Source organism: Sminthopsis crassicaudata, chromosome 4, assembly GCF_048593235.1.
Source record: "Sminthopsis crassicaudata isolate SCR6 chromosome 4, ASM4859323v1, whole genome shotgun sequence".
NCBI lineage: Eukaryota > Metazoa > Chordata > Mammalia > Dasyuromorphia > Dasyuridae > Sminthopsis > Sminthopsis crassicaudata.
In genome coordinates, this window is record NC_133620.1 from 166,021,868 (window position 1) to 166,047,818 (window position 25,951).

At 33.7% G+C, this 25,951-nt stretch overlaps 1 long non-coding RNA gene across 1 annotated transcript in view; it reads left to right on the forward strand.

The window, feature by feature from the left end:
- The first annotated feature begins 1,242 nt into the window (after positions 1–1,242).
- The window catches only part of LOC141565963 (uncharacterized), a 44,577-nt gene continuing 19,868 nt past the window's right edge, over positions 1,243–25,951 (forward strand). Inside the window, exon 1 of the long non-coding RNA XR_012489189.1 lies at positions 1,243–1,518. This is a non-coding gene — a long non-coding RNA (uncharacterized LOC141565963). The remainder of the gene's footprint in view (positions 1,519–25,951) is intronic.

The following is a 25,951-nucleotide window of genomic DNA, read 5'->3' on the forward strand; positions in this document are numbered from 1 at the left end:
ACAACACAAAAAAGATATGAAAATATTTTGAAAGAAGTACAGGCATTAATTATTTCTGTCTTGCAACAAGCAATAAAGCAATGTAGCCAAGGGAAGCCATCTTTAGGATATTAAGCACCGAAAAAACTATTACTTTGATGACTATAAAGTCTGGGCAAACAGCAAAAGTAGTTTCTACTTGGGAAAAAAAATAGTTCTTATTTTCCTCCTAATCCAAGCCAGAGCTAATAGCCTTAATAATTTTAAATGGCTCCAAAAGTTTCTATTATGTTGGACAACCCAAATGGCCCTCCACAAAAAAGTGTTTTATCTGCAAATTTGCAGATTTTCACATATGGGCTATGATAACTATGTGACCTTTTTTAGTAAGCACTATCAGGAAATAGTGATAAGGCAAAAATGCTTTTAGGAAAGCATTTATTAATTCATTAACTATTTTCTCCTATCCAGAAAAATTATTACATGGCTATACCCTCAATACTGACATCAACTATCCTTGCAAAAACATAATCCACAATACTCAGAAGGATATGTGTGAATGGTAAATTTATATATATATATATATATATATATATGATATATACACATATACATATACAGGCAAATGAAATAGTGTTTACAACAGAGTTCATGAAAAATAAAATTTTCTAATAAGCAATGCTCTCCCCATATCCTACTTAGAGTCTGTCATTTTCCTAAAAGCTTAATTTGGCAGCACTTTCAGTAATCATTTTTCCACATAGTATTTTTTTAAGTAGTTGAATTGTTCTATAGTTATATGTTCAGCTCTCAGAAGAGGACTCCAATGAAGAGTAAGATGTTATCGATATTGCTACATCTTTTAGTTCCTATGTCTCTAAGAAGATGGTGCTAGGCAGCTCCTCCTCATTACCCAGTATTGGAACTCCCTCTGTAATTTCACACACCTCCTGCCAGATCATTCATGGTTCATACAAGATAACTCCTTAGACCCCAGTAATCCAGAAAATTCTTCTTTGTCATGGACCCTGTACCACCACTGTGCTTGTGCAGAATGGGGGAATTGAGAGGGAGAATACTTTACTGCTCCCTTGGCAGGAGACATGGTATTTCTCGAGTCATAGCTCCAAGAGTGCTAAATATGGTGTTTTAATCATGAAGTGTCCTCCCTATGCTTCACTGAATTTTGATCAGATACCAAGAACATATTTGTCCTCCCTTTGTATAAGTATGTAACAGTCATTGACCCTGAGTTCAGATCTGGATAGTGTCTTCCTCTGAATTAGCAATCTTTATTAGTCTAGGGAACTTTCAAAGACAACCCAGTTCTTTCCAGTTATTTCTCAAGTTCTAGCAGATTTCACTATTTAAATTCAAATAGGCTGTCCCCAGACAAATCTAGGGCAGAGGGAATTGGTAAAAGTAAATAGACTTTGTAATGGTATACTACAGAGAAACAACATTGGACTTTGAGAAAACTACTAGGCCTGGAGACAGAGGACCTTGATTGGAAATCCAACTCTATTTCTTGACCTTCAAGTAAGTCACTTTAATCTTTTTTGGTCAGTTATTTGTTTGTTTTCATAGGTAAAATGAAAAGTTTGGATCAGATGATCTCTGAGACCCCTTCCAGTTTTAAGTCTATGAAGCTATAAGTCTTGTGACTTCCAATCTAGGAGAGTGTAAAAGTGAGGTGAAGAGAAATAGATCCCACTACAGTTATATAATCCTAAATGTGATCATGTTTGAAAAATGATCCCATATTAAAATTCAGTTATCTTATTAAAAGAAAAATGTTCACTTTTAACATAATTTTAGGTGTACCTTAAATTACACAGGTGGGGCATTAGAATTAGAGCATTATAAATGTCCAATCTTGGTTAATTTTAGAAAAAACTTTTCAGGATGGAGCTTAAACTGAACTGTTTAGTAAGGGAAATACCTAAGCTTTCCAGAATACTCCTTTATAAAAAGGGAAAAGAAAAGAAAGAAACTCAATAACCTCTTAGTTATTATATTGGCAAAAGTCTCATCTCAAAAGCTCTTTAACTTGTAGGAAATCATCAGGAGACTTACATGGGAAATTATCTTATTGAGAGAGCCAGAGAATGGGAAGGAGTAGATATGACTTCAGATGAACAGGGAGATTTCTAAAATTCAAATGATTACTCCCTGAAGGCTATAAAAATCCAGCAGAGCAGTCTCAATACTGGATCTGTATCCCAAAATGATCATAAAAGAGTGCAAAAATATTTTTAGCAGATCTTTTTGTAGTGACAAGGAATTGAAAATTAAGTGGATGTCTATCAATTGGGGAATAGCTAAATAGGTTATGATATATGAATGTAATAGAGGATATTATTGTTCTATAAGAAATATTAAACAGACTAATTTCAGAAAAGCCTGGAAAAAGTTACATGAACTGATGCTAAGTGAAGTGAGCAGAATCAGGAGAACATTGTGCATATTAACAGCAAAATTATACGATGATCAACTATGATAGACTTATCTCTTCTCAGCAATGCGATGATTCAAGATAATTGCAATAAATTTGGGATGGGAAATGCCATTTGCATACAGAGAGAGAACTATGGAGACTGAAAGTGAATTAAAGCATATTATTTTCACTTATTTTGTTTGTTTTTTTCTTTCTCATGTTTTTTTTTCCTTTTGGTATGATTTTTTTGAGCAAAACAAAAAGTATGGAAATATGTTTAAAAGTATTGTACATGTACAATATCAGATGCTTGGTGTTTTGGAGCTAGGGGAGGTAAGAAAGATAGAGGGAAAATTTGGAACACAAAGTCTTACATAAATGAAAGCTGAAAACTATCTTTACATATATTTGGAAAATAGTATTTCATAAAATACTATTAAGAGTTATAGAATAAAATTCAAGTTGAAAACAATCCATTTTCAGGGGAAAATACTTGCGTATAAGTTCAATTAAAAGATAAATATAATGTAGACAATTTTCACTGAAGGCAAGGGAAAGGGAGGCAAGTACTATAAAGAATATGGTCCAGAAGAAAGAAAAGCAGTTCTTCACCATTTTTTTCCCAGATAAAGCACTGACTATGCTAAATTGACATAAACTTATATGAACTTAGCCCTGAGAACTTAGACACACATAATAAAAATAGAGATTTACTCTTGTTTATAAAAATCTTATTACACATGAAAATATGAAAAAAAGAATTGCTCCAAATCAATTTTTACTTCCACAACTCTAGCATAAGAAATAAAAATGAATATATCTTTCTTCTTATTTGAAAATAATACCATTGCATTGAGTAAATTTCCTTGACAGTAAGACTGCCTAAATACTCATAGACCCAGTATTAATTACCAATAGAGTCTTTTTAAAAATATAAACTTGAAGAATGTTTACTTGTAAGAAATATTTGCATTGATAATGCTTCTGGAGCTGATATATATGAATGATAACTCATTCATATGGAACTTTATGCTTTGCAAAATACTTTGTGTACTTTATTCCTTCTGAAGTTAGACTTATCAGAGCCTCTTACTAAGTATATGATCTTGGGCAGGTCATTTAATTTCTTTTGGCCTTGGAATCCTCATTTGCAAAAGGAAGAGCTTGATCTAAATGACTTTTGAGGTTCCTTTTAGTTCTAGTTGCATGATTCTATGGCTACCCTCAAGTAGATATTATTATTTCCATCTTTAAAATGAGGAAAACTAAGATCCATCAAAGCCAAGTGATTTTCTTCATCACACAGGTAGCATTTGAGGAGGAAGCCAACCTAGATCTAAATGTTGGCTCAAGGATCGGAGTTTCAAAACCTGACTGGTAATATCTTAGTGATTTTTGGAATCTCTTAATCTCTTTGGATCTCAATTTCTTCATCTTTAAAATGAAAATACTGGATATTGTGGTCCTTATGTGATGTTTTCACAGTCATACAATTAGTATGGGTCTGAAACCAAATTTGAACTCAGGAAGATGACTCTAGATGTGGCACTATATCCACTGGGTTATACTGAGCTGCCCTAGGCTCTATGACACAGTGTGTCAATTCTGGAGTAGGATGTCTTACCACTAATCACTAATATCTGTGCAATTTCCACCATCCCACAGCTTTTGGTAAGTACTCACAATATATTTTGGATTCCCTGATTATTTTTCTTTAGGGAGTTCTGAAAAGAAACACAAATGAATCCTTATGCCTTTGGAATTCATTGCTCACTATAATTTAACCCAATGTCAAAAAGTCTTTGTAAAGGAAGAAATTCAAAATGGCAAAGTGTGAACAAGCAAGATAATTGCCAATAGATGGAGCAGGGAAATATGGAGATGATGGAATGATAGAGACCTCAGTGTAAGAGAAGGCCTACTTCTATAATACTACAATTTCCAAGATGAAGACATATATCATTGATCTTTATTTTTTAATATTAGTTTGTATAAATATAGTATTTGAGGCTTTCTGCAGGATCAAATTTTTTTTTTCCTGCATTAGCCAAACTTGGCTTATTTATCCTTATATAGAAATGACAAGACTAGTTGCATTTTTAAAAATGAAATGGAGAAAAGAAATTTTGGGCCAAATCAAATTTTATGTTTCCGTTTCTTCCAAATTATTTTCAGATTCAAGCAAAGGCAAACCACACATAAAGACTGTACATGGCAATGTAGCCGAAACCCAAGTCTGCATTGGAAGGTGGGATGTGAGCTTGGGATATTTTTAGCCACAAAGTATGTGAACCACAAATGTATGTAAACTACACACACACACACACACACACACACACACATACACACACACACACACACACACACACACACACACACACACACCTGCCTGGACTTTTCCAAGGAATTTTCTTTTACTGCAGTTAAAAAAAAAAAAAAAAAAAAAAAAAGCTGCCCACAGAAAGCTGGCTGTCTGAGAATCTATAACCTAATAAAACCATATGGAAAATTCAGGCTCCTTTCCATGCTTAAATTTAGATTTATCAACTGTGTGGAGTTTCTCAAAGCTACAAACACAACAAATATCAACAGGCAAAGTTTCCCATGTCTAGCCAGTGCATACTGGGAAAAAATGAAAATAAATCCCTATGTCTTCATGCATCCCTCCTGAATCCATTTGAATGATGCTGTCCTGGAAAGACAAAGTCAGCCTCTGAGAAGGAAGTTACTTCTCCTATGACTTCTGGGGCCTTTCTCTGTCAAACACTACCACTAAAAGATGTTTGCCATCAGACCAAAGACAAAGTTCTAAATTCAGTTTCTTTTAATGGACTTAATCCTTTCCATAAACAAAAGTTAAGTAGAAAGTGGGATTCTCTGAAGTTTTCTTACTATCTGCAGTTTTTTTCACTTTTGGAGCATACTAATTTACCTGTAGAGATCTAGAGCTATAGTTCCTTACTTGTAGGCACACTCACATACTCACTCATACACACACACACACACACACATACACACATCTTTACCAGACAACTTTTTCACAGAGAGGTACACTTAGAGTAAAAATAAATAGTCAGCATGAGTTGGGTTTTTTGTTTTGTTTTGTTTTGTTTTTACTCTTCTCTCCACAAACAGCCCACATAAGACATAATCATTCTTCATACATAGGGCATATCTCTGGTTTCCTTGAGATATGATAAGTGGATATTCTTAGAATGGGTGTTTCTGTACTTTAGGGATGGTTATGTCTGTATGTGACATGTAGCTATGTGTACAACATTGCTGGAAGCAATTAAGTTTTGTTGATTGCTATCCAACTTTTATACAGATCTGAGACCCAAGATTCTCATTCTAGATGTAGAAAGAATTTGGTTGACTTCAGAGCACGTCTTTGTGAGAAGACATTTCTCATATTAGACTTTTAAAACCAATATTCTGCAAAAGAGCATGAAAGGAGTAATATTTTTATTGTTTGTGAAGAACAGGTCAAAAAGAAAATAAATTGAGGGTCTGATTATGAGGATATTTCTATATGAGTTGATGAGGTATCATTCCAATGGATATCCAACACTTGAGTGTGATATAGTTTAAAAGATGATTTTAATAATAACAGCAATAATACTGGAAGAAAAAAAAAGGCATCCTCCCATCTGTCACTGTTGATCAATTGCCAATGTGTGTTTGATGGCTTATTAACAATGACAATGGTTATAATTATACTGGAAGAAAAATATTAATATAAAGAATACAGATTATCATGAAAACATAAAGAAAAAAAATAGGAAGAACAAGGAAAACAGTATACATAGACTGTTTTTCAATATCTTCTTCAGGGTCAAACTTGGTTTTTATATCCAGACACACTAATTTCATGGTGTTATTGTTCATTTTGTTGCTGTTATTCCTATTTTCAAAGTTGTGGTCCTAATGAATATTGCTTTCCTTCTCGATCCAGATGTAACAAAGGAACACAACTAATTAATAGATTTAAATGTGCTAAAATCATAGGATAAACAAAATATCCCAAGAAAAGGAAGGGGAAAGGTTAGAAAGATAAAGAAAATTAACTTTAATAATGATTCAACAAGTTTAGAGAAATGAATGGAATGAGGAAAATCTGGAGATGAAAGAAGCCAAGGGATCTTTGGTCAATGATATCAAATTCAAACAGAAGTGAAGATCACTAATCCAAAAATAAGGATCCTTATGTGCTGCATAAAGTTTAAAATACCACATATTAATAATACCTGCATGCTATTATACTTTATTTTTAAAATATTCACCAATTATATTTCAATATGATTAAAACACATTAGAATATTGTGAGATACCTTGAGCCAACTGGCTAAATGTTCAATAGTTCTGAAGCATCAAATTTGAAGGCCAAAGGCCAACCCTCAAGAGAGTCTTGGAATCATCACTTAGGAAGATTGGAAAGACCATATGCAAATTCAGTTTAGAACAAGCCCCCTTGTATATTCTAAGTATACTTGCTCCCCAATAAGTACTCTTTGATCTAGCAACACTATCCCCCTGGTTGTTCCAGAAACAAAACAGTCTCTTGGCTTTGGGCATTCTTTCTGGGTTCTCCTCCCCCATACCTGGAATTTTCTCCCTCCTCTGATCTAACTTTCCTGACTTCCTTTAAGTACTGACTCAAATCCCAGCTCCTACAGCAAAGCTTCCCCAATTCCTCATTTTTTTTTTTGAATGAAAGAAAGATTTATTTTACATTTTTGCAAGAATGGGTGCTGAAACTCCAAAGACAGCATTTTATTTCCTATCCTGAAGTGCAAATCCCTCTTCCTCCAATTTCTCTTAATTCCAGGTGCTTCCCTCTATTATTTCCTCTTCATTTTATATATAGCTTGCTCTATATGTGTATGTATGTGTATATACATGTTGTCTCCTCTATCAGACAGTACCTCAAGGACATAGACTGTCTTTTGCCTAATTTTTGTATCCCTATTACTTAGCACAAAGTCTGGCACATAGTATGTACTTAATAAATGCTTATTGGTCGATTAAAAACTGTTCTCATAGAAGGAAGAAAGGCCTAAAAGCACTGTGGCTATTAACAGAACAATCTATTCTCTGTCTGGAGAATATTATATTACTATTATAATTATTACTATTATTATTGTTATTATATATTACTATTATATAGTAAGAGAGTGCATCTTATGCAGCTCCCTCATTTTATTTTTTTTATTTTTTAAACCTTTTTGTTTTCAAAATATATGCATAGTTTTCAACATTCACCTTTGCAAAACTTGGTATTCCAATTTTTTCCCTCTTTTCCCCCAACCTCTCCTCTAGACAAGTAATCCAATATATGTTAAGCATGTGCAATTCTTCTATACATATTTCCACAATTATTATGTTGTATAAGAAAAATCAGAAAGGAAAAAAAAGAGAAATAAAGCAAAAAAGCAAGCAAACAACAGCAAAAAGGTGAAAATACTATGTTATAATTCACAGTACCCATAGTCTTCTCTCTGGGTGTAAATGACTCTCTATTATTAGTCCATTGCAATTGGTCTAAATCACCTCACTGTTGAAATGAGCCACATTCATCAGAACTGATCATCATATAATCTGTTTCTGTGTACAATGTTCTCTTGGTTCTACTCATTTTACTTAGCCTCAATTCATGCAAGTCTCTTTAGGCCTTTATGAAATCATACTGCTGATCATTACTTAGAGAAAAATGATATTCTCTAACAAAAATATATCATAACTTATTCAATCTTTCTCCAACTGATGGGCATCCACTCAGTTTCCAGTTCCTTGCCACTATAAAAGGGGTTACTACACACACTTTTGCACATGTATCCTTTTCCTTTTTTATGATCTTTTAGGGATACAGGCCCAGAGGAGACACCGTTGGTTCATAAGTGTATGTACAATCAGTTCCCTCATTTTGGAAATAAGGAAGCTAAAGTCCAGGGAATTAAATGACCCATTCACCCAAGCCTCGAGACGGTAATTGAACACAGACCTTCTAATTCCAGGGGTAGTAGACTTTATCAGGTACTGTATTAACCTCAAATAATCAGTAAATTGATAAACTAGCTTATTTGAGCATATTGGTAAATGATATATTGGGGAGACCAAGAAGTATGGTATATATAGATCACTGAACTTGAATTTGAAAGGTCTGAAGTCACTTAGACTTTATTGCTTATTATCTATGTGACTGAAGGCCACTAAACCTCCATTTTCTATTCTATGGCATTAATAAATGTTATTAAATAGCTTTTATGGTCAACTATTGTTCTAACAGTTTATGATGAGGCTTGAGACTGGAATCTGTACTACTTGTTAAGTGGCTAGTGATGCTGGCCAGAGATCTGGCCATAGTTATAGGTGAAATAGTTGAAAGGAAATTTGGTGACTGCCTAAACATGGAAATGGGGGAGGAGGATGAATATAAATTTTAAATTCTAATTGGCTGGACAAAATGCTCACACCAGAAAAAGAAAAAGTAGCAAGTTATTTGGAAGAAAGACAGACGGGGCGGGGGGGGAAGGGAAGTTCAGGAGGTAAGGGGTTGGGAGAAGGAAAGCACAATGAATAAATGAATATAGAACCAGAAGACCTGGCTCTAAATTTCATTTCTGCTTGACTCTGAACAACTTAAATAAATTCTGAGGGGCTAAATTTCATTTTTGGGATAGTCTGCAGTTCTACTATCTCTAATCTTATGGATATTTAACTGGAGATATCTAGGAAACAATTAGAAGTGCAGAAAAGGATGGAGGAGATCTGTAAATAAGCATCATCTAGGCATCAGTCTAGATGAGAAAGTAAGAAGAGAAGAATGACAAAAACAGAATATTGGCAGACACTTGTGTCTCAAGTTTGGAAGAGACTGAGAAGATAGGAAAAAAGAGAAAAGAAGCTTTCAAAGGTAAAAGATGAACCACAGAAGCTAACAATCCTAGGATTTGAAATATGGTGCTTCAAAGACCATTGCAAGCATCAGACCTGTTTAATTTCACAGATGAGGCAATCAAGGTTAGGGTGAGATAGAATAAAGATATTGGAGTTAATAGTGTCAAATATTACAAAATGCTCAAAAATGATGAAAAAAAGAAAAATGACAAGAAAAGGAGTCTGCTGAACTGACAGAAAGGTATTTTGTCATTAGCAGCCTTAGAGATATAAGTGTATCTTAGTAAAGTGAGATTAAGAATTAAGCAAATGACAAGTAAATGGGGACAGTAATTAGACAACATATTCTAGAAGTCTGGACATAAAGACAAAAAGAGAAGGAGAAAATGCTAACTTGGGAAGATGATAAGATCCTAAGGTATTTGTTTTTAGAATAATACAAGGGAAACCTGAACATCTTTGCAGTAAAAAGATAATGAGACAAAAAAGCAGAAGAGATTGAAAATACATGAGAAGGGGAAGAATTATAAATGGAATAGGGCTATGGGAAGGAAACGTGTTTTTTGCTTTCTTTGGATCCTCTACAATTACTAACCCAATTCTGGGCACATAAGCACTCAATAAATATTTTCTGACTAAATGACTCAACACATGTATATAGTATAAGACTTTAATATTCATGATATTAGAATGGAATTAAGATCATACCATTGCTAATGTTTTATGCTGTTTGGTACCATAATATTTGAATCATTTATATTTATAAGGGTATAAAGATATATTTATGTATATTTCAGTGCCAAATATATATATATACATATATATATATATATATATACACATAGATATACACACGTACATATATATATGTTCTTCCACTCATGCATGTAAGTATAATTAATTAAATTGTATCAACAAAAAGTAGCATAATGGAAAACAACACATAAATTCTACATGTAGCTATATAATATATGCACGCATGCAATACATGTATATGTGTATACATATGTCTATTATACAGCTATATTGATATATTTGTGAATAAATATATATATATGTATATATATATATATATATATATATATACATATACACATATATACTGTCAAAGGATAGTGCTAGTCCAAAGGATAGCATAGATAAGATATTTTGAGAAAAGTACATTTAACTGTGGCTATGACAGCAGCAGGGGAAAAAACACTTTCCAAGATCAAGCATTTGCTAATTTTTTTATATCAAATTACTCAGGAAAACTTTAAATTAGATGGGATGTGTGAAGCTGTCCAAAAAGGTTTTAATTATTAGAAACATTGTGACAGACTGTCATGAAGACATGCCCCAGAAAATGTATCAGGTGTGTCCTTCTCTCTTCCACTCCAATTATACCCATTTTATTCCATGAAATTGACCCCTTCAAAATACTTTGTTTCATATACATACATATATATGGGGATACACACACACACACACACACACACACACACACACACACACACACACACACAGAGGGCCAAGGCTAGAAATAGACTTGTAATGATTATAATTGCAAGTATCATCATAATAAGTTCATTTAATAAGTGATTGGGAAATAGAAATGAGTGAAGTATATTTCATTGTATTAATATGTGTTAACAGAAAACCTGAAACAATTGCCATGTTACCACCGTAACTGAAAAGATTAGTATTTAATTGTTTCTATCTTATTTTATTTTATTGTTCTCCATCTTCATGACCTGAAATAATAGCCTTATAACTTTTTTTCCTGGCCCAGTATCTTACCCAGGTTGGTAAATGTTCAACAACCAGATTTTCAATCAAATAGGGCACACTTTTAAGATTAACCTGATTATTAACATTTTCTCCATCACTTTCTTGGTTGTCAAGAGCAAAGAGGAAACAATTCTCACCCATTCCTTGTATTAGCACTACAATATTTCAGTACAATATTGTGTTAGTGCAATAAAATTTGTAATCATAGCAGAAGGGGCCCAAATGAGATTGTAAGCCAAAGAATTCCATGAATGCTATGGCCTACTAAAATGCTAAGGGAATAGATTTCTATAAATGTACCTCCAATAGCTAATGTATTGGTGTTATTATGGACTATGTTCTGTTGGAAGTGTGTCAGGAATAGGAAGAATTAGACTGAAAGGAATACTACAGAATAATGATAATGGTGGTCTCATGTTACTATGTAACTCACTGTGTATGTGTATGTGTGTGAACAGCCAATATTTTTAGATGGCTGGTTCAGTGCATGAGCTATGTCTCTGCCCTTTCTGTGTATCTATAACTAACTTGTGTAGGTCCAACAACCAGACATAAATACAAGAGAGAGAGCTAGATGACTTTGCAATCATTCTCTATTGGGATTAAGCTTACTGCTGTATATCTGGCTGTACTCTCTACACTTTCTACTATTCTTTCTTTAAATATTTGCTTCACTGGGGTCATGGGTATGTGACATACAATTGAAGACTCCAAAGTCATCCATTCATTCCATTATCCTTTTTGTTTTAGCATTGATCTTTGATAATAACTCTTAAAGAGAGTTAGACTGAAGACTTTGTGCAATTCTGCTCACTTATATATGATTCACACACAAGTCAAGATTTAACCTCTAGTGTTATTGGTTCTCTTTGAAAATGAAAGACAAACAACATGTGACACACTACTAAACTCTTTTTTCCTAATGCACAGATCTGATTATACGACCATAGAGTTAGAGGTTAAGGGAATCTTGAGAACTTACTGAGTCCAACTCTCTCATATTATAGATAACGAAACAAGGCCCAGAGAGATTAAATATAACTAGCTCAATGTTATGTAAGTAAGAAGTAGCTGAGACAGGATTTGAACCCAGATCCCATGACTTCAAGCTCATAACTTTTCTTTCTCTATATTTTGCTGCTAATTTTGTCACTTTTCCTGAAACTCTCAAATATTCAAGACTTTTTACCATATAACTCTTGATAGTCAAGAGGCTGTACCATCTAGCTCTAATGTATCTTTCCAGCCTTACCCCTGTGCAATTCTATTTTATATAGTCTATTCTTCAACCAAACTTAATGATTTGCCATTTCCTAAAAATAGGATATTCTTTCCACATATCTCTCTTGGATTATTTGAATCTAGAAAACTAATTCTTACAGCTACATAGTACAGTAGATGAGAAGATGAGTATTGGACCTGGAATCAGGAAAACTTGAATTCAGATCTTGCTAGCTATGTGACCATAATTATATATTGTAAACTCTATTTGTCCCAATTTCCTCATCTGAAAAATGGGAATAATAACAATAGAATATATCTTGTGGGATTCTTATGAAGATCAAATAAGATATCATAGACCCTGGCACATAAGTGCTACATAAATGTCAGCTATCATTATAATTATTTTTATTACACTGCACATTACAGTTTCTATTAAAGTTATTTTTATTCATTTAATTTCTTTATTACATCTAAACTACTGGAGGGGAAAACTCACATTCTTGTATCTCCCTCAGTGCCTAGCACAATGAGTGACACAAACTTTATACTCTATCAATGCTTTTAGAAGTATATTTGTTTTGTAAATTAGTGCCTACAGTGAGATAATATAACAGGAAGCACCAAACTTAATCCACCTAAAAGTTCAAATGTTGTTAGCTTGGCTGTAACACCCATCCTTATGATAGATGTTAAGTAAGACAGTAATTAACAGAATTGCCCAATACACTGTGAGAACATGAACTTTCTCTGGAAAAGCTGAACTCTGAATCTCTTGGCTTCTGTCTTTTTAATATAGACATCTCTCACCTACCATCATTATAGATTTGTTCACATGTAATCTGGGAGAATGAGATAATCCTTGAAACACTGTGGGGTTCAAGTAGGTTTTATTAGGAGTTAGAAATGTTCTTATTCATAAAGAAAAGGGGTATAAGAAAGTCACCTAAATCTTATGAACAGGTGCTAATGACAACTTGCTACTTATTACTCAACCTCATATTCAGCTTTAGGTCTGGAATTCAAATAGCCCACAAGGAACAAAGGCCTGACTGAATGTTATTGAAATGATGAGGCTGTTTAGTACTTTAGGCCAGAAAAATAAAAGTACACAAGAAGAGTTTCTTATTATATAAATAAAAATCAGGTTACTTATCAGCTGATCCTGTTAGTATCACCTAGAGGCATTATTCTTTTCTTTGTTAAAAGGGAGGGGGTTTTTTGTTTGTTTGTTTGTTTATTTATATGTTTTTTGTCTTTTCTGAGAGTTTATTGCTAGAGTGTTTCCCTTTGGCTATTCAAATGGGTTTGTTCTTTTGTAACCAGATTTTGCAGTTGTTGTTATTTGTTCCCCTTTCCCTATTAACATATCAGATCCTAATTATCCTTTTTCTGGAAGAATCAGTATGCAATGGATAGAGGACTAGATTTGAAGTTAGGAGCATCTATATTAGAATTGAACCTCTGGTATTTAATAACAACAAGAGCCTCTGATACTTTACTAGACAAGTTCCTTATCCTCTTAGAGAGACAAACAATGATTTAAGACTTTAATATCAAGATTTGCACTTTGGTCAACCAAGTATTGTTCCCATATTGTTCCCCAAAACACAGATCTTCAGTGTATCCACAAAAGTCAATATATTCCTACTTCATGAGTTAAATTCATATTAGTCTACTAGTAGAGTAGAGAAAGTGATTCAGAGGTCCTGGGTTTAAATTCTGACTTATACTTAATACTTGTGTAGCTTTGAATAGCCCTTCATAACTCAGTTTTCTCATAAGTAACATGAGAAAATTCGGCTACATAGCTCCTTCCAGATATAAATATATTATCTATAAGAAAAAAAGGCAAATTTCTCAATCAAAGCTATTGATTGGTTTGGAATTCCTTATTGAAATCTATCTTTTTGTTTAAGGTCATTGGAAGACATTATTATAGAATAAACCAAATCAAACCAAACAAACCAAGCCAAACAAAACAAAATACTACCTCTGGAAGGAAAGAATCTAGGCTTAAATCTTGACTTTGAGGTTGAATATCTTATGAACTTAGATTACTAAATCTCTGTTGGCCTAAATTTCCTCCTCGAAAAAGTAAGGGTATGAAGGTTTGAAGTATAAGGCTTCCAGAAGTTCTGAATCTCTAATTTTATGATCTCACTTATATTAACAAAGTTGATCTTATGATCATCCTCCAATATTCTGTGCTGGATTTTCTTCTCTTTTTATTTTTATACTCTTTCACTTGGTTATCACATTGACTCCTATGGAGCCAGTTAACATTTTAAAATAGATGATTCCTAGAGCTATATAAGCAACTCTAGCATCTCTTCTGGGTCTTAGTCCTAAATCACCAACTGCCTTTTGGACATTTTGGATTGAATGGACCATAGACATCCCAAGTTCAGCATGACCAAAATGGCACTTATCCTTCTTTCCAAAGTCCTTGATCTAGACCTAGTGCTGAATGACCAACTGCATTTTGCACCTTTTAGATTGAATGTACCAAAGACATTACAAGTTTAGCATGATAAAAATGAAAGATTTTTTTTCCTTTCAAAATCACCTATTACTGTTCTACCATACTCCCAGTCATCCAGATTCATAATCTCTAGTGCAATCCACAATTCCTCAGTCTTATTCCATCTACACAATTAGTTGCCAAATCTGTTCTTTCATCAAACTTGTATACAATCTCTTGTATAAACCCCCTTCTGTTTCCTTATATAGTAATGTACTATTTAAGGTTCTTGTCACCTCTAACATAGATAATTAAAATTGGGATCTTTGACTCAAATATTTCTCCATTGTAATTCTTTCTCTACATTGCTGTCAAAATGATTTTCCAAAAAAGCAGAATTTCCCGTGTCATACTTCTCTCTCCAACCAATCACCTCAGACCTCTCAACAAATTCCAGTAGTTTCCTATATTCTCAAGGTCATATATGTAAAAGTCTTTCTAACTTGGGCCAATCTTATATTTTTAGGCTTATTATACCTTATTTCCTTCTTGTATCTTATGTTCCAACCATATTGTGTACTTATTCCCCAAATACAATATACCTTTTTCTGTCTCTATGCTTTTCCATTGGCCATGCCCCATGCCTGGAGGTCCCCTCAGCCTCACAGAATCTCTTCAACACAAAACTTAAGTGAAACCTTCTATAGGAAGTCTTTCCTGGTCCCACCGACCTTCTCAGCTAAGATAACTTTCTATCTATTCTGTATGTATCTTATACTTATTTATTTACATAAACATATTATCTCTTCCATCAAAGTTTTAGCTCCCAGAGATCATTTTTAGCTTTTTTTGTATCCTTACTGCTTAGCACAATGTCTGGCACACAGTAGGCACTTAATAAATGTTTCCTGACTTACTGATTGATTGACAGCAAGTGAAGTTGAAAATGTTAGTAGAGACTTTCAATAGAATATTTTAGGTGTTGTGATTGAGGAGAAAGTTTTTAAAAATCATAAAGAATAAGAATGTATTAATTCCATAAAACACAATTGAGATCATGTCTTGATGACTGCAAATATCTTGGCAAAGACTGAACTGATATATTTGAGAGTGAGTCTCAGTGGCTCAATACTCCATCAGCTTCCTCTCAACAATTCCTTTCATGGGAGCATTATATTCATTGTAACATAGACTGCCAAAATGAAGGGAGATTTCCTACAGAAATGTTTCTTTGCTGTCTTGTAAACAGCAGAAACATATGAGACTGTTATGTGTCCCGGAGCTGTACCCACGCATTCCCTAAGGAAGCTCAGTCAGAAGGAATATATCCATGTTTTATAGCCAACTACTTCTCTGGCCTAAGTGAATATTTTAAAAGACATTTTTAAGTGATCTGAGGCCTCAGGGCCAAGGCTGTCTGAGACACTTCCATCCTCCCCAGGGAATCTTGGGATCATCTGGATTCACAGATTGTTAGAAGTATGATATCATAATGAATACACTGATGAAGTAATGCAGACTCCTGGCCATAAAGATGGAAGAAATCAGAGCCTAGTCTGCTGCTTGTGTATATTATCCTAAATTATTTTGAACAGAATCACTTAGTAACTTCATCCCATGACAGTCAATTCTATTTGGGATGGCCCTGCTGTTGATTCTAGTTATTCCCAATTGAAGGAACACTATTGCTGCAAAGGAAGCTACATTAATTTCATTCTGATTATAACCAGCTTTAGACTTATTTACTTGAACAGAAACTAGATAGGAAAACACTTGCAAAAGTTAAAGGTTTTGTAAATGTCACAAATATATAGAAAATGTATATATTAAGCTATTAAAGCTTAAAACTACACTAAAACCTTTGGGATAGTTTATACACAATGAAAATAGAGGTAAACAAGGTGCTGTAGTTCATTAAGCTCAAACCCCTCCCCAGTTTTATAGATTAAGAAACAAAACAATTGGAGTCAAGGCCAATTTTGGAGACTTGGAGTGAATTCTCTAGTGGAGTGTCCTAGGAAATCATCTTTTACTTTGTACTATTTAATATTTTTATCAATAACATAGAAACAAGCAAAAATGACATGTTTGTCAAATTTTCTGGTTACCCAAATGTCAAGGGAGTAGTTTTAAGCATATTATATGACAAATCAAGTTTTTGCCCCTCTCAAAAAAAAATTAAATAGACTAAGACAACAGGCCAAATATTAAAAGGTAGAATTTAATAGTCATTCATATAAATTTGTATATGTGGGTTCCAAAAATTAATTTCACAAGGACAAAATAGATAGTCTTGGTTTATGTAACAGTTTGAAAGAGATTTGGGTGGAGTGGCAGAAGGAAGGGCAATGGGAGTAGGAGATTTTCAGTTCAATATTTGTCAACCATTTGATATGGCAGAGGGAACTAAGGTCAAAGGAACTAAGAATAAGGATCCTAGAGAAGGGAATGAAGGATAGATAAAAGAGTTATATTTAGGATTGGAAGAGCTATCATAGGAAAAAAAAGATTAAATGGTTTCTTCTTGAAGCTAGAAAGCAAAAGTAGGAAAAATGGGTAGAAATTGAAGTGAAGCAAACAGGGTCAGTGAAAGAGAAAATGACTCAATAAAAAGGGCTATCTAAAAAATAGTGGTTGTTTTTTTTTTTTTTTAAGGGACTAGATTCCCCTTCAAAGCAGATCTTCAAATGAACCCTAGATACTCATTTGTCAAGCATTTTGGAGAAGGAAAGTTATAATCAGGGATTACTGAATCACAAAATTTTTAGAACTGGAGATCTCATTTTTCTATCTGATTCAAATTATGTTAGAAAAAGAATCTAATAGAATAAATCTTAACTTTGATCATCTGGTCATTTCCAAAGATTTGAATATCTCCAAAGAAAGAAGATCTTCCCACATTCAGAAACAGCCCATCCTAATCTTGAAAAGTTCTGATGATTTTTCTTGATATTAACTCTACATTTGATCCTTGGTATCTTCCACCTATTCTTGATTTTGCCCTTTGAATTCAATGAGAACAGATCTAAACTCTCTTTGATATTAAAGTAATTTGTATACTTGAAGACAAGTCCCAATCCTTTAGTCAATTTCTTCACTAAACATCACCAGTTCCTTTAACAAATTCTCATATAACATTGACTTAAGGCCTTTGACTCTTCCCACATCTAGCACACTATGGTTTATCTATGTTTTCCTGCAAATGTGTTACCCAAAAATAACGTAGTATTGCAGATGTTGTTTAACTCCAACAGAGTAGAACAGGAAGAATAACAATTCTTCACTCTAAGTACTGATATTGATGAGGAGTAAATGAGGTCTAAACAGAGATGGGTCAGTTCCTTTTCTCTCTCTCCTTCCTTCCCCAAAGTAACCAAGGGCAGGATCAGCAGCAAAGGAATTTGCTACTCAATGCTGTATGGAAACATAGTCTTTATTGATTAGAATGGAAACACCGGAAAGCCAGTGGGCAAAATGGCTGCATGGTACAAGGCCAATTTTGCAAAGAGTAGATTTTTGAGGACTCTGTTTTATACCAGAGCACAATCATTCAGATGCAGTGATGTAAGGAGGTTCAGGAGAGTGATGTAAATAAGATAAGGATTCTCTTGTTATCTTTTGGGGACAGACAGAAGTCTCTTCCCAAAAAGGAATTTCCTGATGGCATTTGGTCTATCTGAGCAGATTAGAATGGGGGCTGTAAAACCCTGGCCAGCTCAGATAGCCCAAACTAGTTTGACCAGATCTTATATCAAAGGTCCAAGTCCCAAAGGAAGTTGGAGATCAAACAAGGAATACCAAGGGGCTACTGCCCTCAACAATATGAATCAAAAAGCAGCTCCAGGTCATATTAGTTTTTGAGGCTCCTTCATAAAACTTCTGATTCCTATTGAGCTTGCATTCCATTAAAGTACCCCAAATGTCTTTAGATAAACTGCTATTTAACCATGCCTCCCTAATCCTGTATTTCTAAAGTTGTTTTTTTTTTAATATGATAGAATGCTTCAAGTGTATTACTACTGAATTTCAACTTATTAAATTCACTCCAGTATTGCAATTTCTTTATATCTTTTAGGAAATGACCTTTATTCTAATGCTCTAAATTATTTAGATCTTTTTGAAAATTTTAAATTTTGTTAAAGACAATATATTCTATATGTAGTTAATTACCTCTCTTATAGATGGAATGGGCCCTGGTGCAAATGTCAGCCTTTTTACTATAACTAGGGCATGTTTTTGTGTTTTCTCAGAAGTTAAATCAAGACCTTGAAAAGTAGAGTCCCATCACCTTACAAAAAGACTCTCCCCTCATTCATTTCTTCTTATTTTGCCCTTTTAGCAAATTATAATACTCAAAATCTAAAGAATTGACCTGAGAGTAGATGTAATTCACTACACCTTCCTTCCTTCCCAATAATCACCAACCTGGAGCCACTTAAAAGTGAAGGAACTCCCTAATATAAACCCAAAAAGAGTTATTTTCTTTACAAATGTGAAAATCCAGAAAGCCATTTTTGAAGCTTCTATATCGCCATGCCAATCTGGATGCCAACTTAGAGAACTGCAGTATTCCTCCTGTCTCTAGTTGACTCTAAAGAATATAATTGAATAGATCCCATTTGGACATAAAAATCTTGTGCATTAATTTTCTCCTGTTCTTCTCCCAAGAATAAAGCCCATATTTACTCTTTTAGAAAGTCTTTTTGCTGCTAATATAGGAATGGGTTATTCCTATTAATTTTCAAATGGGTAAAAGAAATTAATTAAACATCTTTTTCATTTCACCTATGAAAACTCATGGGAATGTCCTTTCTTCGCTGCCATCTAGTCCATCTGTTTCCTTCCAGTTTTGTATTGCCTTTCAATTGGTTGTGAGGGCAATCTCTTCCTTTAGGCAAGTCATTAATAAAAATGTTAAACAGCACAAATGGCAAATCCCTTTTGTTTTCTCCATTGAAGACTTCCTGCGATGTTGACCTTGAAACATAAATGATGACTTTTTGAATTGAGTCATTTAATCAGTCCCAAATATATCAAATTGTATTATTGTCAAGTCTACATTGCTTTATTTTCCCAAAAGAGTAGGATGAGACACTTTAACCAAATCTTTACTTTTCTAAAATGCTGAGTAAATTACATCTATGATATTCCCTTGACTTGGCACTTTGGAACTACTGTCCAAAAAGGAAATCAGGTTAGTCTAGCATGATCTGATCTTAGTGAAACTAAGTGAAACTGAAAATGGGTTGAGCCAGATTCCTGAAGCTTCTTCCAACTCTGAGATTCTATATTTCTGGGAAGAGACTTGTCTAGGGTCACATAAGTCTTAAGAAGTAGAGTCATGGTTCAAATTCAAATCCTTTCATTGAATCCATGTTCTTTTTGAATTTGATTAGAAATAAATGGAGGATCACTTTTCATAGGATCATTGATTTAAACTGAAAGAGAACTTAGAGCTTATTTAATATAGACTCCTTATTTTAGAGATTATGATTTGGGGTCTCACAGCTGTTAAGTGCCTAAGGCAGGATTTGAATCTAGGTCTTTCTACTTAAGACATCTAGATGATGCATGGATAGACAAAAAATCAAGAGGATCCATGGTTTAATCATACCTCAGATAGCTTCTTTCAGACTCAGTTTCCCCATATGTAAAATGAGGGTAATCATAATTGTTGTGATGCTCAAATGTGATACATTAAGTACTTTACAAGCCTTAAGACATTATATATTTTTTCTTCCCACTGTGCCACAGTCCTGCTAAGAAATCGCAGTCTGGACTTGGAATTCTCTGGCCCCAGTGGCAATCTTTAAAGACATATAATTAAAATGCATAAAATAACAAACAAAAATGAAAAGGCCTTTCTCCCTTCTTTACCTCAGCTCAGAACTATGATAAGTAGCTGGCTATATTTCTCTTGTAAACTTAATTAAACACATCCCACATACCACAAAGCTTTGGTGATATTATCAAAGCATTTTCAACCACTTCCCTCCTTCTGTCTAACTTTTCCTACTACCAGCACACACACACACACACACACACACACACACACACACACACACACACACACACTCTTTGAGGGGTAATGCTTATGTCCAAACATCTCAGTTTCATGACCTTTCTTTACCTTGGACCTAGGCACACCTATATTATTTTCAGACATCAGAGAAAGAAGTTCGTGGTGAATTAGCCTTTATATGATCTATGGATTGAGTTCTTCCAGGAACTGCCAGTTGCATTGCAGTCTGATTTCAGTATATTGAGCAGTTATTCCAACCCGAGTGTACTGAAGGAATGAATGTGGCCTCCACATAGGGCCTATTTCAGCTTTTCTAAACAACATTCTTGTGCAGATTAGAGGATAATCTGGAAGCCAGACCCAGCCAATTAAAACAGTAATTGAAATGGTCAAAAATGTTTTACTTGGCAAAATGTAATTATTTTGCTTCTTTTTGTGTCGCCTTAAATGAAAAGTATATACAAAGAGAAATACATAGGATTAATCCTAAACATTTAATTTTTAGTGCTATCTATTCTTATCACTTGGGATTGAAGAATCAACAACTGAACTGAAAACTCATACACAGAAAGAAAAAAAAATTCTGAAATGACAATCAAACGACAACAAATTAATTTTCTTCTTATGAAAGGTTGACTCTGTGCCTCTCTCTGTGTGTGTGTGTGTGTGTGTGTGTGTGTGTGTGTGTGTGTGTGTGTGTGTGTCTTTTCATTTGAGGACAGGAAGTTATAAAGAAGTCAGGCAAAAGAAATATATTGAAAAATTATTTTTATGAAATCCAGTTTTTCTTTTCCTCAGAAAGATAAATATTAGATAACAAAGAAATTGGATCTTTAATACTTTATGGATATATGCTCAAGTTATGTGAGATAAAGAGACACAAGAGACTTCTTTATCTAGCTCTTCTTATCCACTGATAAAAGAAATAATTGAAGGAACATTTGGAGAAGAGTGCTATGGCTAAAAAATGAGTAAGTAAATTTGATAAACATAGCAATCTATGATTCTAATTACAAAGTAAGTTTCATTAAGTTTTATAAAATTTAGGCATTAAATTTTATATATATATGTATGTATATATGTATATATGTATATACTTCCTCCACTGGTACCTCCTTGAACACAAAAAGTTTTCTAATTGATGAAATAACAGGTTAGGACTAGTAGCCTCTCCTCACCAGAGCCAAATTATTTGTAACCACCATACTTATAATTGCAAAGACATCACACAATGGAATTTTTCTCTAATTGAAATAATCTAAAATATCTTTGTATGATGTATCAAAGTTTCTCAATCGTATTGCTGATAGAGCAGCATGTGGAAGTAACTAAAGGACATGTTCCCATAGGATTTATTGTATACAAATTGGTAGCTTGTTAAAAGAATGCAAGGAACACCTAATGATTAGCCAGATGAGCCTCAGCTGCCCCCTTTTTATGGCTTATGGAGGAAGAGAAGGAAGTTTATTGTTTTCTAGTTTAAATGTTAATATAAAAAAAAAAAAGTCTTAAAGGAGTTCAGCTCTTCTGTGAATTCCAACAAAAAAAACAGAAACAGAAACAAGAGGTAACAATAATCAATAAGATCAAATAGAAATATTAATAAACTCCTCCAAGACTGAAGAAGAATATAGCTTAAACACAAAATCCAAATCTTGACCCTTTCATTTATCTCTGTGATGCTTCTAAGTCAAATTCCTTCTGCTGGCCTCTGTTTTCTCACCTGTAACAAGAAGGATTGGCAGCATAAGTTGGAGAACAATGGAAATGGAAAGGAATGTAGATATAGAAATTGAACTGACTAAAAACTAACTGGATATCAAGGTGGTAAGAATTATGGCTAGGTGGTATTAACAGGAATATGGAAGAAAGATACTGCATTTAATTTAGACTTGTTGAATTGGTTCCATACAACAAAGTCAGAGAATCTATATTCAAGTCCCTGATCTGATATTTGCTACTTATTATGTCCTTGGACAAGTTAATTCTCCTTTGTCACCTGCAAAATGAAGGAATAGATTGAATGACTTCTGAGATCCTTTCTGGTACTAAATCTATTATATGATGGATTTATATAGAAAGGAAAAAAAAAACTAACCATTTGCTATCTAGTAACAGTGTGACTAAGTTAACTCACTTGTATTCCTTTCAATAGTCTGTCACTCACACATTAGACTATCTATGGAATAATATTGGCTACTCTAAGTAATGCCAGTGTCTTATTATCCTAAAGTCCATTCTTGCATGGATTACAGGCTTTACCACAAATCAAGGGGTACATACATCCTATCCATTAAAAAGAAGCCAGTTAATGTTCAATTCTCAGTGCTTAGGCATGGAAATCCAAACAAGAAGTCTTTCTAGTTTAATTGGACATCCTTAGAGAGCTGACTATCTCTTTCTTCTTTGCTCTAATCTTTTTGTGGTGACAGTACTTTTCTTGTTAATCTAAGAGACAGATGTATACAATCATGGCTCACTTATCCCACCAATATCTCCCTCTAGGAAAGCAACAGCCACGACCACCACCACCACCACAACAGTTCTTCCTGTGTCTCTTCTCTGAAAACTTTAATAGTATTTACAAACAAAAGCATATTATACATAATTATACATAAGTTTACTATTATATTTTAACATTATAACTACATATGGTATAGTATTTTACAATGTAATTAATATTATATATAATACTATACAATTATACATAATTTTGAAAGTCAATAATAATGAGGAATCAAATAAAATATATTAAAGCAACCATCACAGGCTGGGAATTTGAATTCTTAGCAGACTAGGTAAACTGAATTTGTTTAGATATCAGACTCAACTCTCCCCTGCTCCCCTGAAGGTAACTAAAAAAAAAAAAACAACAACAACAAAATTCAGTATCTAACTTAGTCAATCATTCTGACAAAGAGCTAACAAGCATCTGCCCTAGGATTTTTCTACTAGATAGACTCTCTGTAGGGTCAATTATTGGATGTTACTCTGGATGATTTTGGTCTTTTCCTCTAGGGTAGCTAAGTTTAGAGTAGTCAGATACATACCAGGCAGACTAGATTAGTTGGTCTCTCATTTAAATAATCTGCTCCACATGTGCTATATCACTCACATCATTTATAATTTCATATCAAATATATATCCTTTTTCATCATTAACAAGTGTCAACAAAAAATTTGATAGGAAGTAATTATCAATCTTCTTCCTCCCCTAATCACTTAAAAAAGGAAATCCAAAAAGAAGTACCTGGACCAGATTCATGTCCTATGTTCAAATGACAAGTGTGGTGTAGCAGATGGAGTGAAGGGATAGGGGCCATGAAGAATTACATTCAAATCCTACCTCACAGACTATTGTGTGACACAAAGTAAGTCACTTAACCTTTATGTGTTTAGATATACCCAATTAGCAAAAAAAAAAAATAATTTCAACCAAATTACTAGGACCATGCTTCTTTAAATTACTATATATTTATTTTATGTATAACCTATATGCTCACATAGATGTAAACATTACCTGTCCTAAAGGAATGAATGTAAGCTTGTTAATGTCAAGGAATGTTTCAATTTCATTTTGTAATACTCATTGTTTCAAAATGCTTACCATATAGAAAGTTCTTAATAACTATGCTGATTGTCTTGGTGAATGAAATCTCTCAAGCTGGTGAAATGTGAAGTCTTTCATGTATCAATCTTTTGAACACTTGTGAGTGATTTCAATGTACCTTTTAATTATTTCTGTAATGCCCATTTCAAATCTTTCCCCCAGAAACTATGTAAGATCTTCTGAGAATCAATAATGAAAGAGCAGCAGCATTAAACCAGATAAATCCCCTACTGTTTGTTCCTTCATAGTCTGCCTTTCAACTTAGATATAAGAATACTTGGATCTTGAATACTTGAAATACATAGTTATTGGTTCCCATGACTCTAAATGCCCAAATGTGGTTATAAAATATAGAGACCAGCAATAGTATTGGTGTTGTAACTAAATTTTTAAAACTTAATCTGCATTTAAATTTAAATTTAAAACTGCAACCCAGATCTTTGGGAAAACCTATATGAACTTTAAAATGCTATATAAATGTAGATTATTATTATGTTATTATGTATCAATTTTAGAGCTTTATTATTTATTAAGTATATGGGTATCCATCAACAAATATTTGTTAAGTACCTACTATGTTTTAGTCACTGTTATATACTATAAAGAATTTTAGAAATCATCTGGTCCAAACACTTCATTTTACAGATGAGGAAACTTAGGACACATGTTTCCCCCCCCCCCCAAGATCACACAACTTGCAAGAGAAAAATTTCAGACAATGAAAATTCCAATAATCTTTTCATTGTAGTGGGCAGAGAAATGAAAGGAAGTAAATTAATTGAAAAGGAAAGGAAAAGAAAAGAAAGGAAAAAAGGTGAGATTTCAAGGCAAATTTGAACTGTAAGAATTAGGTAGAAATCAGTGAACAGAGGAATTAGATCCAAATGTTGCCAGTTAATCAGAGTTACTATGTTTTATATACCTAGATGAATTTTTGCCAATTTAAGTTATTTGGAGCTAATGGAGCTTTGGGGCTAATGCCCAAATAAAGTTTGCTTTCAGACAAATACCTTCATCACCGTAATTATAAGCCACAGTAGGAGAATTTTCAGCGTGAGATTGGCTCATCCTCTGTGGGTGTGCTGCAGGCTATCTTGTGAGGTCATGCTGTCCCCTCATGAAGAAACTAGCTGTGTGTGGCCACCATTTATTTTGAAGGAGTTATTTCTGTCTTTGTATCCAGGGGAAGATTCCATGAATGACATTTCTTGAATCTGTCATTTTCTCCCATGGATAAGGCATGATTCTCCTTTGCCTCTGAAAACAGGTGTAATGAAGTGGAAAAAAAAAAAAAACTGTAGGCAAAAGTGAAGTAGAAAGTAAGTGGAAAAAATGTTGTGTTTCTCCAAAAGGTGTGGAAAGAGGACACAGATGTCCCTTGTTTGATAAAAGAAATGTTGATGCTAAGTTTTTCCCCCAAAATGCAGCCAAGCTATGAGTAAAAAATACTTAAGACTTTCAGAACTTGCAGGTAAATAAACAACAGATCTTAAAATCTCTTCTGTTTCTTTGATGATGAAGTAAGTTTTTCATTTCATTGTGAACATCATGA